Source organism: Lissotriton vulgaris, chromosome 6, assembly GCF_964263255.1.
Source record: "Lissotriton vulgaris chromosome 6, aLisVul1.2, whole genome shotgun sequence".
Taxonomy (NCBI): Eukaryota; Metazoa; Chordata; class Amphibia; order Caudata; family Salamandridae; genus Lissotriton; species Lissotriton vulgaris.
The window spans coordinates 503,047,882-503,057,542 of record NC_141694.1 but is presented as its reverse complement, the minus strand read 5'-3'; positions in this window follow the sequence as shown (position 1 = coordinate 503,057,542).

Genomic DNA, 9,661 nt, shown 5'->3' with positions numbered 1-9,661 from the left:
GACGTGCACCTGTGGGTTAAGATATGTGGGGAGTACCAAGCTCCAGGTGCATGTCAGGATTCTGCAGCATCTACGCGCCATTTTGCACAATGACCCGGCCTACCCAGTGGCTCGCCATTTCAAGAGAATTCACAACAATGATCTCTCCTGTTTGAAATATTTTGTGGTTGGAGCCATACCTCCTCTTAAAAGAGGTGGGGACCAGGAATTACTATTAAGACAGCTTGAAACCAAAATGATTCTTGAATTGGATAGTCGTTGTCCCAATGGACTGAACAACATTGAGGAAATGAAAATGTTTATGATGCTTTGTCTTACTATGTTGTTCTTTCCTTATAAGAGATAAGCACACTACATGAATTACTCAATTCCTCTTAGTTAGGTTCCCTATTTCGAGGTTGAGTTGGTGTCTGGATGCTCTTACATTTACTTCTGTCCTCCTACTCCTACATTTAATACATACAGTATTTTTTGTATCTTTGTTTATCGTGTATTTATTCCTCTATCGGTGTATTTTTAGCTAAATATATGTATATTTGTATATAATTGTATGTATTTTTATACATATATATATTGCAATATGAAATGAGACTTGGGTTAATGGTTCGTATTTATTCCTTGATATCTTTCTATTGACTGTATATTTATTGATGGGATGAATTCGTGAATATTTATTAAATTTTATTCTTAGGTATATATGTATATATCTTATTGTATATGTATATATATTTTTCTAGGTGTATTTATTGGGCTTCTAACAACTTTTTGATATTTTTATAATATTTATTGTTGAGATGAATTATACTCATGGATGATATGAAGTCTACTGATCCCAGGGATCTGAGAAGTTTCTTATATCGTGATGTTTTTATCTCTTTTATGATGAATGGTATTGCACTTTATTTCTCGCACTCTTTGCGCATATATTTTACTCTCACTTAGCACTTTATTGTCTACTACTGTTTTGAGCTAGATTTGCACATAATGTTAAGCCTATGAATTGCAACAGGCTTACTACAATGAGACTGTATTAATTGGCACATTGTTTACATCTAAGGTATTTCATATTATTGATTCTGTATTTATACAGTTAATTTCTTTTGAGTTTTATGATGTATATATATATATCATTAATACCATTGTAGGATTTATGCCTAATATTTGGATTTATCCAGAAATACGATTTTGTGCTGATCATAGTGCATTAACATTCAGTGGTAGTATTTTCTCACTGTTTACTTATCACATGATACATGACGTCACTGTGAGGGGGTGTCTCTTTAACACTGTATAAAAAAGCATTTCGTCTATCTCCATGTTACAGTGTGATCAAGGGCATAACTTGCCAGAAACGCGTAGCTGATCTCTGTGGATATAATAAACTACTTATGCTGATTCGTTTGTGGTCCATCTCCCTTGTTTGCTGGTGTGCGAGTCTGTGACCTGAGACGCCTAGAAATTTGAGGAGGAGCTACGTTGGTATATATATATATATATATATATATATATATATATATATATATATATATATATATATATATATATATATATATATATATATATATATATTCCTCCAACGAGTCTCCTGCAGCTTGAAAGAGCACACGGACATCCAGGTAAGTGTCAGAACACTTTATTGCCACGATGAGGAATACATTTTATCCGTAATTGCATCCCTTCAGCCAACGCGTTTCAAAGCTGTCCGCTTCTTCTTCTTGGGCTTGTGATGCAAAGCTGATTAGCAGTTCTCGGTCATTTCCCATGATTCATTGCGTTTTGTAACGAACGAATCCCGTTTCTGCTGTAGTAGCTTTCAGGTATTTTGGGACTTGTAGTTTCTGTCTGCTTGTAGTTATGACCTTTAGTGGGTTCTTCAATGCACCAAACATTATAAAGGGGTTCGGAGGCTCTGTCTGAAACCTCTACATAAAAGGCACTCCATTGCGCCCCGGATGAGACGGCTCCCTCATTAGTGATTGGCCCCTGCTGCGCCGGTCAAGGCAGGACGTTGCCTGCCTCCACAGCCCCCGCTTTCTCGGCGTTCGCCTCGCAGGTGGTGCTTCTCTCCACGGCCAGGAGCAGCCGTGCACTTATTTCCTCCAATGAGTCTCCTGCAGCTTGAAAGAGCACACAGACATCCAGGTAAGTGTCAGAACACTTTATTGCCACGATGAGGAATACATTTTATCCGTAATTGCATCCCTTCAGCCAACGCGTTTCAAAGCTGTCCGCTTCTTCTTCTTGGGCTTGTGATGCAAAGCTGATTAGCAGTTCTCAGTCATTTCCCATGATTCATTGCGTTTTGTAACGAACGAATCCCATTTCTGCTGTAGTAGCTTTCAGGTATTTTGGGACTTGTAGTTTCTGTCTGCTTGTAGTTATGACCTTTAGTGGGTTCTTCAATGCACCAAACATTATAAAGGGGTTCGAAGGCTCTGTCTGAAACCTCTACATAAAAGGCACTCCATTGCGCCCCGGATGAGACGGCTCCCTCATTAGTGATTGGCCCCTGCTGCGCCGGTCAAGGCAGGACGTTGCCTGCCTCCACAGCCCCCGCTTTCTCGGCGTTCGCCTCGCAGGTGGTGCTTCTCTCCACGGCCAGGAGCAGCCGTGCACTTATTTCCTCCAACGAGTCTCCTGCAGCTTATATATATTATATATATATATATATATATATATATATATATATATATATATATATATATATATATATATATATATATATATATCAAACCACACCTGCTTCCAGGAAAGAGGCTCGACACACTCCGGGATCATTCAAGGCTTTATTTCAGATTAAAATGCACGGTGTTTGCAGTTCATGAAATGTAAGTGAGTTTCAGCATTAAGTTGCCTTCATCAGTGCCAGTTTCACAGGCTCCACACTGTGTCAGGGGGTCAAAACAGGATACAACTGATATTTGCTCTGTCCTTGCCTAAATATCCTCTACGCCCCTCCTCCAAAACAAGGTGTACTTACACCGTGCTAACACCTCCACGGACAGATGCATGCTGGTACTTGCAGTCCGAGTGGGCGACTGTGCAGTGACAAGAACGTGCCAAACATACAGTGATGCTCCCACAGTAGTGGGCACGGCCACTCACCAGCTCGAGTTCCCGGGGAGGTGAAGAAAAAAAAGTCCTCTGCAGATTCCTTCTTCAGGCAAGCCGTGTTGCCTCCTCTCTCCCCATATAACCATACAACCAGGTGGCAATATGTCTTATGGGGCAGGCTCTGTGCTTCTGCCAGCAAAGCCAGTCCCCACAATGCTGGCCTTCCACGGTGCTCCTGATCGAGAGGGTGTGCCGTATGTCAGCGACCAGCCTGCTGACTACACACCAAGCCACACCTGCTTCCAGAAGGAATGAGGCTTGCCACACTCCGGGATCTTTCAAGGCTTTATTTCAAATTAAAATGCACAGTGTTTGCAGTCCATGAAACGTAAGTGCATATGTGTTTCAGCATTAAGTTGACTATATCAGTGCCAGTTTCACGGGTTTCATGCTGTGTCAGGGGGTCAAAACAGGATACAGCTGATATTTGCTCCGCCCTTCCATAAAAAATACTCTCCACCCCCTCCTCCAAATATAGGTGTACTTACACCGTGCTAACACCTCCACAGACAGATGCATGCTGGTACTTGTAGTCTGAGTGGGCGACTGTGCAATGACAAGAACACGCCAAACATACAGTGATGCTCCCACAGTAGTGGGCACGGCCCACTCACCAGCTCGAGTGCCCGGGGAGGAGAAGAAAACAAAGTCCTCGGCAGATCCTTTCTTCAGGCAAGCCGTGTTGCCTCCTCTTTCCCCAAACAACCATAAGACCAGGTGGCAATGTGCCTGCTGGGGGGCTCCGTGTTTCTGCCAACAAAGCCAGTCCCCACAATGCTGACCTTCCACAGTGCTCCTGATCGAGAGGGTGTGCCATATGTCAGCGACCAGCCTGCTGACTACACATCAAAACACACCTGCTTCCAGAAGGAAAGAGGCTGGTCACACTCCGGGATCGTTCAAGGCTTTATTTCAGATTAAAATGCACGGTGTTTGTGGTCCATGAAACTAAATGCATACGCGTTTCAGCGTTTTATATATATATATAAATGTAAATGTAAATGTACAGGTATTTATATAGCGCAAACCACCCACATCGCAGGCATCTAAGCGCTTGCTTAGGGAGCCCGTCCTGGTATTCCCCTGTGAGATAACCCCGGCAGGGTATCCACAAGGTGAAAGCCAGGCATCCCGCCGCGAGGGGCCGTTGTGGAGATTAAGCAAGCTATTGCCCAGAGTCGCAGAGTGTGAACCCGTGAGTCGAGTAGGCACCGGAGCGAGAATTAACAAGTCCGTGGAATTATTGAGCCCAAGCCCCGTCGAGGCGGGGAATTGAACCCTGGTCCAGGGCCGATCTCAGCTTCCGGGTCTGCCGCCTCTAACCCCTGAGCCACACTTCTTCACAATATATATTGCTACATACTATAAGTACAAATGAAGAGAAGGGTGGTTCTATAGATCACAATGATAATTCACCACTGAATTTCAGGCTTTCATTGTAGCAAATAACATATCAAAGAATCCTAGAGTTAGAGAATTTTCATGGAAGTCTTTCACTAGGAATTAGCGCTAGGAAATAACTCTGTTGCTCAGAAACGTAAACTCAATGCCAGCCCTGGTGAATTCACAGAAGGTAAAGCGCTGTAACAATAAAGGAAACTATTGCTCAGTGGAAAGAATATTGCAGCCTTGTGTTTAAAGTTCGGACTTGTCTGCGCGCTGATGAAGGAATATTCCAGCTGCTGTAAGACTCTGAGAGCCAGAAAGGTGGACGCTAAATGGTACGAAACTATTCTGCAAGCCCAGAATAGTTATTCAGCTGCTGTCAAGACCACGGACGTACTTAATGTGAGAGGGGATACTCTCACACCCTTTACTCACAAAGTCTGAATTATGCTGGAAACAAGAAGAACTGTTCCCCCGCCGGTGAAATCAGGACTTCCAGCTTGCTGCCCAAAACTGCATAGAGATGTCAGGTGAAGATGCGAAGGAGAAGGAAAAACTGACCTGACTGAAACTTTTCACGAACACGCGGAATAGAAACGCTCCGTTCGCTGAGAAACGACAGATGAAGTACGCATTGAGGTGAAGTCACACGTGCTGCACCTGGCTCCTGTAATTAGCCCCCCTCCATTAGAATGCCTAATCCCTGACTTGGGACGGTCACCGTAGCCACCATTAGAGTACTACACTAACCTAGAAAATTTCTACCTAGAAGTGAATCGGTGAAGCCGATTCCAGGGTTTAACCAGCAACTTCCTGTACTTTTCAACCACTGTGTGCTGAAAGGGGGTTTTAATCTGCAAGCCATGACAAAAGTATTCAGGGACGTTATTGTTAGAAATTAGCATTTATAAAACCTCTGAAATTCACTGAAAAAAACATAGGTTTCAGGGACGGTATGGGTACAAATCAGCATTTAAAATACATTAGAGTTTCACTGAAAAAAACACAGGTTTCAGGGACGTTATAGTTAATTGGACATTTCACTTGTACAGATCCAGAGAAATTCGGCCGTTATAGTTAGTTGAGCTAACTATAACTTGTGCCCCCGCAATGCACTGCTGATGACGCCACATATTACATCATTCATGACATGGTCAGTGACATCCCTAATGACATCCCTGATGACATCTTAAATGACATCACTGATGACATCATCCACATGATAATCTGATGCACCTCCTCACACCCTAATAAAACCTTTGATACACCCACTCTAAAATACAGACTACCATTTTCGAAACCATAGACACACTAATACCAGTTACTACATACCCATTATCTGATTCCTATTTCTACACACACATCCACTCATTCACCCATTCAGTCACTCATACATTCAGTCACTCATTAATACAGCACTATCAAATGCACTCCAACATCTATACAGACACTCACACTGCCACTCATCCATAGAGTTACTCACACACCTAGTCAGTCATGCAAAGAATCAATCAGACTCCCATTTACTCACCTATACAGTTATACACACACCACTTCACTTATTCATACTTACTCTTATACAATCATTGATACAAGCACATGCTCATCCATACAGCCACTCTCACAATCACTCACTCTCACATGAAGTCATTTATATAGTCCAACACTCACATATACTGCCTTCCACTAATGTAGTTACTCACACATGTACCACTGCGACATACATTCACTCATCAACACACCCATACACACACTCACCCACACATACAGCCCTTCACAGGTGCACTCTTGAACCCATACACCCAGCGAATCACACACTCACACATCTAAGCACAGTCACATACCCCCACCAACAGACACTTAGGCACCCATACAGATACTCAGACAACCAATCAATAACCTATATAGACACTCATGTAGCTACACACCAACCCATGCAGCTGCTTACACATCAACTGACAGACTGATACAGATATTCACACAGTTTAGTCATTAACCCATGCATTCAATAAGACACGTTTATTCATTCAGTTAATAAATCTTTATTTCGATTTATAAAACCATAAAAGATACATAATAAACAGTTTGTACATGTTTGATTTTAAAAACATGTTTTAAGATTCAAGACATTCTTTTGATATTAACAGTAACACGGGCAATGAAAATGTTACAATTGAAATGTAATAAAAAGATGCCAAGCTTCTAATCCTATATAGGTAAAACCACAGAACAATAAGTTTAATAGTCAAGACAGCAACCAAAGTGCAGGTGCTTTTGAAAGTGCATACAGACAAAATGGAACAAAACAAGAGAAGTTCGTTCAGACCACGACCCATTTACAAAGTGCAAGTGCAAAAATAAAAAAATACAGGCTGGAAATTGCAACTACACATTAAAACATTAACATTTTAGGCCTTTTTTCTCTCTTAATATACCCACAGCAAATAAGTATCTACTGAAACTAAAAACAATTTTCTATAAGGTATTAGATTTTAGTATTCTAAACGTTTTAGAACAAGACCTGATTCTCAGGTTTCGACAAGTTGATTTAATCCATTTTTGCCTTGGCTTGACATATATAGGGAACAAGAATAAGATATGTATCTCATTTTCTGATTAATTATGTTGACATAAGATACAGCAGTCATCATTATTAGTCACATCGGACCTTTGACCCCATTTCGCTGTGTTTGAATTAGTTTGCACTATACCATAGCAAAATTTAATATACAAAGTTTTTGCCAACTGGGGCTGTACCTCATCCAGATATCGTTCAAAAACTCGGAATGGTTTTATAAGCAGGAACTGAGACGTTAATCTGCCTGTGTCTTGGTTGTGGGAAGCACTATTCTAAATAAACGCCCAGAACGCAGTTTTCAATTTCTTTTTGGCTGTTGCTGTCAAAAGAATAGGAGTTTCCCAAAAGTGCTTTAGCCAGAGTTTATCAAATCATGTATGCACATGCTAAGCCCACTGGAGATTGTTACTTTTGTCAAACTCTAGGATCTGCTCTAAACCTTCCTTGTAACTAACTAGCTCTGTTGTAGTCCATATTCGTACCCAAAACAACAAAGGTCTCAAAATGGCCTGATGGTCAATGCATTTTATGTCCAGGTCCTTAACAATGGGTATGATAGGTGTTCACACCGGAAGGTGTAGCAGCAACCTAAAAAATGTATTTTCTTGCATAGCACCTAGGGGTGCTGCTTGTGCCCCGTATTTATATACTTCAAGTGCGGGGGAAACTGTCTTTGTCATGCTGTTCCTGTGCTTTTTTATTATTGGTATGGAGTTTTGACTCAGGATAGTCTTTATTTTTTCCAAATGTATGTGCCAGGTCATTTTGGTGTCTAGTGTTATGCTGGACGATTAAATCCTTTTTGCACAGCATATCCAAGAGTCCAGGTTTTTCTTCAGTGTATACACGAAGGAGTGTTGGAAAGAGATTGTGGGCTTCCGGTAGCCTTAACCTGGACCGCCTGCAAATCTGCCTGGCCGAATCTTTAACTGGATTTGGTGAAGTGGTGTATATATATATATATATATATATATATATATATATATATATATATATATATATATATATATATATATATATATATATGTGTGTGAAAACATATTTAAACTTTACAGAAACACAGAGTCGCTGGATGATGTCATCAGTGATGTCATTTTAGATGTCATCAGTGATGCCACTGACCCTGTCATGAATGTTGTAGTATATGTGACGTCATTAGCAGTGCATTGCGGGAGCGCGAGTTATAGTTAGCTCAACTAACTATATTGGCTAAATGTCTCTGGTTTTGTGCGAGTGAAATATTCAACTAACTATATTTCCCTGAAACCTGTGTTTCTTTCAGGGAAGATACCTCCAGTTTCTGCCTGCGTTGCACCTTTTTACACCTCTCTGCAACGCAGCTCTATGGCGCTTACTGGAGGTACCTGGTGGGATAATTAGCCCCCTGGGACCCTTAGGATTCAAGGGGACTTAATCACCCAACGTAAAATGTGCCACGGGGCGCGTTTGCATAGTGGGGAAGGGAGGGGGCAGGGCCTTTCTGCACCTCTGACCTAGAGGTAGTTTTAATCCCCCTGGCCTATTATGTACTAGGGCCTTATAGAGGAGGTCATGCTAATCACAGGGGTACCCCAACGCATAATGTTCCCTAGTGTATGTAGGTGTTTTAACTGTATTCTAAGTATCTTTTAGCATAGCACTGGCTTTAGGCCTGATTACTCAGAGTCAGTTACCACCAGTAACGATCTGAAAAGTTTGAGGGCACATGATGATTTTGCAACAAGACCTCTTTCTGCTCCTCTGTTTGTTCTTTCTGCATGTCTTGTTTCTTCCAGCACTTTTCTTCATCTTTGAGGACTTCTGTTGCTTCTTTCTGCATTTCTTTTGCTTCTTTCTGTGCGTTTTTTCTTCTTTCTTCACATGTACTACCTCTGTAGGCATAGTTAGAAACTAGCATTTAAAAAACCTTAGAAATGCAGTTAAAAAAACATAGGTTTCAGGCACGTTATAGTTTGAAATTAGCATTTAAAAAACCTTTATAATTCACTGGAAAAACCATAGGTTTTAGGCACGTTATAGTTAGAAATTAGCATTTAATAATCCTTAGAAATTAACTGAAAAAATCATAGGTTTCTGGGGTGTTATAGTTAGTTGGAGATTTCACACGTACAAAACCATAGAAAATCCCCCGTTATAGTTACTTCAGCTAACTATAACTTGCACGCCCGCAATGCACTGCTGATGACGTCACACATTACATCACTCATGACATCTCAAATGACATCACTGATGACATCATCCTTGTGATAGAGTGGCAGACCTCCTCTCACCCTAAGATAACCTTTCATACACACACAAAAATAGAAACTAACATTTTCAAAACAATGCACATGCCAATACAAGTTACAACACACCTATTCAGTAATTCCAAGATCTACACACACATCCACTCATTCACCAACAGTCCTATACAGTCACTCATACATGTACTCACTCATCATATGTACTCACACACCTATACATCCTGTTACACACCGCCACTCATCCATAGAGTTACTCACACAAATAGTCACACATGCAAACAAAGTATCAAACATCTATTTACTTGCATATACAGTTATACACACAACCACACTTCTATAG